Here is a 7,030-nt window from a genome sequence, read left to right on the forward strand (position 1 = left end):
ACTTTACTTAGATTTATAAATTTGTAATAATTTGCCACATTTACTTTTTAAATTCCTTTCTCACACACACATATATATACATTTTTTCTAATGAATTTGACTGTAAACTGCATATATCATGGCCCTTTTACCTTTTAATATTTCAGCGAGTATTGCCTAAGAACAAGAATATTCTCTTGTATAAGTATAGCATCATTATCAAACTCAGGAGATTTAACACTGATAGATTACATTTTATTTAATATGAAGTCTATTATAAGAGGAAGAAATCATACACACAGTTGACACTTCAGATTTTTAAAAAGTGCAAAGTTAACATTGATAAATTCTTAATGCCTATTTAGTAACACCAAATATAAGTATCTACTGTAGAATATATCACACTGTGTGGGGGGGGGTCATTTTTTCTTCCACTAGACTGAGTTATTGGGGAGCTGTGTCAATTTTATCTCTGTATTCTTAGCAATACACACTGCTCCTGATATACACGAAGTGATAGATGAAAACAAAGCACAAACGTTTGAATAAATAAATGGCTGTGAGTAATATAATATTTTAGAAGTGTTTATTAAATAAATGATTTAGTACCTTAGCAAAGAAAACTGTAATCACTAGGGTTCGTGATAATTTCAAGACTTGCCAAAATTAAATTATGTATATAACAAATTTTTTTTGGGGGGGGGGGGGACAGTGTCTTGCTCTGTTGCCCAGGCTAGAGCACTGTGGCATCAGCCTAGCTCATGCCAACCTCAAACTCCTGGGGTCAAGTGATCCTCCTTCCTCAGCCTCCTGAGTAGCTGCCACTACAGGCTACATCTGCATGCCTGGCTAATTTTTTCTATTTTTGATAGAGACTGGGTCTCACTTTTGCTCAGGCTGGTCTCGAACTCCCAGCCTCAAGTGATCCTTCCACCTCGGCCTTCCAGAGTGCTAGGATTACAGTTGTGAGCCACTGTGCCCAGCTGATAACTAATTTTAAGAATAGAGAATGTATTTATCCATTTGAGAACATAAAGCTGAAAATTCTATTAAATTCGATAGATACCAAAATTGGGATTCAAAATGCTCTCAGTTCAAAGCTATAATCAACCATGTATGAAGTTTTCTATTAGATTAAAATTAACTACTCAAATAGCAGTTTAAATAAAATCTACTTATTTCAGTTCATTGCTAGCCCAATACAAGTTACAGTAATAGTGTGAGCCATTATGTTAGAAAATAAAATCAACGTTGGCGTTCATTGACCAAAGTATAGCGACTAGATCACTGGAGTTGAGCATGAATCTGACTCTGAAGGAATGTTCCTCAGCTCCCTTCCTCCCAGTACAAGAGATTTGTCAGTCTCCCGGAGATGTACCTGAAGGGGCTCTGTGCCACTGTAGAGAGCCACCTGGGTAGATTCTCATCATTCTGTGCTATTTCAAGTTAGAAGAAGATCTAGATGAAATCCATATTTTCTTTTCCTACTTGAGGTCAGAAACCTCAATGTGCAGGTTTCTTTTTAAATATGATTTTATTGGCCTATTGTAAAGCTGTCATTTAGCCCAGGCACTTTTCAACAATGGGAATTAGCAGAAGTTATCAATGGACCATAATAGAATAAATATCAGAAACAGTATCACCCAAGGAAGAGTCATATGAGCTTCCTGCCAAGGATGAAAGTCAAGGTCCAGGGAAAGTAGAGAACTATAATTTGTAGCTGGGCACAACATAAGCTCAAGACTCCCCAGCTGTCTAGCTTCAAGCCCTTATTCTACTCATTTGTGACAATCCAGTCTTTTTGCTTTTTCATTTGGAATATTAGAAATTTGTTGACATACTTTTACATTACATTGAGGATTTACCCTTCAATAATTGATTTTTAGGGGTTTCTATCAGGAATAGGTGCAGAATTTTAAGCTAAAACCTTTTTTGTAGCTAGTGAGAGGCAACGTACTGAGCACAGTGTTTAATAACTTCAGCAGAGGGCAGTCCTGTTGATGAAGACTTCTGTGCCCATTAATTCTGAATATTTTGTTTTTCCTAACATAACACATAAAATATATCTGAGCATATATAACCATATCATTATGTCTTTGAGCACCATCTAACCAAATGCGTTTTAAATACTTATTAATTATATAATTAAATAAACTTTTCTATTCCTGACTAATAGATTTCCAGCCTGCTTTTCTGTAGGTTTCTTCTATTATTGTTATTCCATTTTTGTTGAGATGACCATTTAATACACTCATTTTTAGCCATCTGAAATTTATTTTCTTATGGCAAGAGATAGGAATTTAATTATTTTTTATGAATAGCTTATCTAGGTTAGTATGTTTTGTATTAATATTGATAACTAATCAATATCTACCAAGTTCTCCTCTAGTTACACTACAAATCCTCTTTGTATGTTGTTTTTTCCCTCTTCCCCCACTATATCACTTTCCACTCATGTTTTATTAAAATCAGGTAGAATTTTATTTCCGGATTTAAAACAAGTCTCACAGTCTTGGTAATTATTTCTCATTTCTGTAAGTTTCATAGCTATTTTATTAGTAATTCTTGAGACTTACATATTTTTTATGTTGCTTTTTCCTCTTATTACTATTTTCTTGGTCCTTTCTGTGGTTGTTTTAGTGGACAAATTCTTTTGAAAATCATTGCAAGTCTGAATTGTCTTTATTTGCTTTCACATTTAAGTTTTAGAATCTTAGTTTAGGAAATTATCCCTCAGGAATTTGAAAAAACTTACTTTAGTATTACTTTTTAGTTCCCAAAATTTCAGATGAGAAGTCAAAGGTCACTATGATGCTCAGGTTTTTGCTGGCGATTTCTACTATTTGGTTTTCTATTTTACATGTTAGAGGCTTTTAGAATTTTCTCTTTATATTTTAATTCAGAAATATCTCCAGGATATTTCTGGAAGTGTTTTTAACATTTTTTTCTTATCAGGTAGTGAGTCTATAGTCATTTTCACTTTAAAATTTTTTTCTTCTATTGTTTCATTGATAATTTATTCCCTAGGATCTTTATATTTTCTTATTTTAGAACTCCTATGAGACAGTTATTGAAACTTTTGAATTTGTTCTTTCTCTCTGAAATTTTCTTTTATGCTTATTTTCTCTTTGCTCTTTTCTAATGTATTCTGAGAAAATACTTGAACATTATCTTTACCTCACTAATGCAATCCTTATCTGTTCATTCTGCTATTTAGATCATCTACTTTAAAGCAATGTTTTGAATTTATCACAATTATTTTCCTTCTATTATGGCAGCCTGCTTTTCTAAATTTGGTATTCCCGAGAATACCATTTTATTTAAAAATATTTTTAGGTCTCTCATTCAAGGTTTAAAGACAAAGAAAAAAAATTTTTTTGCTTCTTTTTGTATCTGTTTTCTGGGGTCGAAAGTGGTATAGAGTTGGGTTTGTTTTTGAGGTTAGTAAGTCCTGTAAATGATGTATATTTCCTCATATGCTTGATAAAATGTTAGGGAATCATCTGTGCTGATGAGGAGCGATCTAGACTGAACCGTATTGATAGCTGGAGGATGTATTCTCAGTCAAGAAAGGAAATCCTGTTTGCCTGTCAGTGAATGCAGTTACTAATAGTAAGATTTCATTTAAATGTGTTTGTAATGCAATATTTTAAAAAAACATTCCATTAAAGAAAAGCTATTACTGCTGGTGTCTTAAGCTCATGCTGCTGTTGTGTATACTTAGCTTTTCTTTGAATCCTGTCTTAGGAATATTGACAAACATACCTGACTCACTACTCCCAAGCTTTCCCACAACTGTTTAATTCTCAGGGTCTCAAGGACTCTACAGTTGTCTTGAAAACTCCTTTCAAAACCACTAATAATCACTGTACAGATTTTGAACCTGGCATTTCTAATTTTGGGACATGCACAAACAATGACCCATTTGGCCAAAAGAGATTGTGAGATGTTATTAATTTTATGATGTAGACTGATTTCAGAGATACCATAAGGAAAAATATATATACTGGAAGCAATGAAATATTATATTTAAGCAAAAATTATTGGAAGAAATGGGCAGAAACATTATGTTAATAATATCACAATAGCTTTATATACATTGCCAGTTTTTTTCTTAACAGATGTTATAGACATGAGGGGCTATAGATGACCTAAATAACAAACAAGACTGCTCCACTTATGTTAGTTAATGTATCCAACAATATTCCCTAAAGAAATTGAACCATTTTCTCCAGCATCTATGAAATAATTACCAATATTGACCATTTATTATAATATTCCTTAAAACTGTTGTTTGTGGATCATCTGTATCAGAATCACTTGGCATATTTGTTAAAAATGCAAATTTCCAGGTTCCATTAGAGATAAACTATCTCAATATCTATGGAATTAGAGCTCTGGAAACTTCATTTTAAACAAGCACCCAGGTGATTTTAATATAATTTAAAATTAGAGAACTACACAATTACACTACTAAGAAAAGCTCAACAAATTCTAACAAAGAAAATTAGTAAGTTGCTTTTTTTTTTTTTTTTAGTAAGTTGCTTTTTTGTTCACCATAAAACACAACGTAGAACTTAGTAATAACTATCAACAAACTCTTCTAGGAACTAGAAAATGAAATGGAAAACATTTCAAAGAAAATCTTGTGTTAAAAAAAGTCAAATGTGAAAACACAGACTACTCAGAAATTTATAAAAGTGGAAACCCTCTGTGTTCAGCCAATATTTTACTCATAAAAATTTATGGAATTAAATACTTTTATTACAAACAAGATACTAGGAAAATAAGTTAAATTGATATTAAATTCAAGAAACTAGCAAAAGAACAACAAAGTAAACCCAATAAAATAGACAAAAATCAGAATAAGAATAAAAACAGAATTTTAAACAAATCCAAGGCTATTTTTCATAATAAATAAATACAGTTGAACCTTGAACAATGAAGAAGTTAGGGGTTCCAACCCACATGCATAGTGAGAAATTCATCTGTAACTTTTGACTCCCCTAAAACTTTACTATAATAATATCTTACTGTTGACCAAAAGCCTTACTGAGAACATAAACAGTCGATTAACACATATTTTGAATGTTATATGTACTGTATACTATATTCTTGACATAAAGTAAGCTAGAGCAAAGAAAATGTTATTTAATATTAAGAAAATCTTAAAGGATAGAAAATATATGTACCATTCATTAAGCAGAAGTGGGTATCATAAAGGTCTTCATCCTCATGGTCTTCACACTGAGTAGGGTGAGGAGGAAAAGGAAGAGGGGTTGGTCTTGCAGTCTCAGGGGTAGCAGAGGTGGAAGAAAATCCACATATAAGAGGCCCTATGCAGTTTGAACCTGTTTTGTTCAAGGGTCAACTGTAAATAAAACAATAAGCTAACCTAATTAAGAAAGAAGTTAATGATAGATGCAATGAAATGAATTTAAAAAATATATAACACAACTCTATGCCAATTAATTTCAAATTCTGAATAAAGTAAACTACTAATAAAACGTTAATATAAATTCACATAATTGGGTCAAGAAAATATGTTTTGTGAATAGATCAATATCCATGGATGCAATTGAGAAAATTGTTAAAAAAAATCACCTCTGTTAGAAAGGACAGGTTCACATAGTTTTACGTGTTAGTTTTTTGAATCTTGAAGAAATAGGCAATTGTTATACGATTTAAGCTATTCTGCAACATAAAAAGAAATCACACCTATTTTTACAAAGCTATCATTTTTCTGATAAGAAAACATTCTGTATGAGAAGTATTTAATGTATAGACACCATAACAAAAATATATATGCTTATAATTTCCCTTAAGAGTTTTTTTAAATAATGAAATATTGAAAACAACCTAAATTTTCTTCAGTCATTTAATATAACCATTAAAAAATCATTGTGCATGAGAATTGATCAAGAAAAGAAATTGAATCCATGTGTTTACACTGCCTTTTGACCCAAATTCTCTGAAATGATAGAAAGTACTTTCAAAAGAATGAATTCTCAATATTTCTGGAAAATGACAGAAAGCATTAACTGTAGATTAGCAATTTATGAGGAATTCCTAAAAGTAAAAAGCATAAGATATAGATTAACAAAGAAACACAATGGAAGGAAACATAACTGAAAGCACACACAGGAGAAGACAGCTATAGGGGGTGAATGGGTCTTTTCAAGCTCAGAGTTCAGTCGACATCAGGAGCAGGAGGTAGCCTTGTAGAAAGTGACATGATGAATAATTGAGGTAAACTACATGTTTGAGAATTTAGGTCTTCAACGGTTTGCCTCCCCAACCACATTAAAATGATAAGTGTGAGTTTTCTGTTCTACTTCCTAGTAGGAGTACCTAGTGGCTAGATACCTAAAATTATCTAGAGATGAAGGCAAGTGTTTTGCAGACATAATCAGAAGTCTTGAAAAATTTTTTGGAACTAATACATAATTGATATACATATATATATAAAAGCAACTATGGAAACTCAGAGGTCATCGCTACTTTAGTGACTGTTAAGTGGATGGTGCAAGACAACAGGAAATGACTCCTAACCAAAATTTTTAATATTCCTAAGAAGATAGTAAGTGATGTCAGAAGATTCAGGAAGGGAATTGAAGCTTTGACAGAGTTTACTGATGGGATTTGTTTCCTTATGATTTATAGGAAAGCACCAATGAAGACAAGGGTATGGAAAATAATTTTTTTAGACTCCTATCTCAGATTCTAAATGTCTTTAAAATATGGATCTTATATAAAATAGTGCACACAGTATCCAATATTTTTGCTGTAGAATTGAGAACAGAAATATACTTTATACCCAAAGCTTGGACGTGTCAGCTGAGGTGAGGTTTAAATGTTGAAGCAACAAAGGAAAGTCATTCTGCCAATAATGGTTACAGTCAACCATAAAAACAAAGGTGTTTCCAAGGCATGAAATTTCCTTGTTGGGAAAGATGACATTAGATCCTAGGCTTAGGCATTTGGTTGAGAGGCAGAATTGGCAGGTATGCCAGGCCAAGAGAAGTAGATACTGGATGACATATCCTACATA

This window comes from Lemur catta, chromosome 6 (assembly GCF_020740605.2).
Source record: "Lemur catta isolate mLemCat1 chromosome 6, mLemCat1.pri, whole genome shotgun sequence".
NCBI classification, from domain to species: Eukaryota; Metazoa; Chordata; class Mammalia; order Primates; family Lemuridae; genus Lemur; species Lemur catta.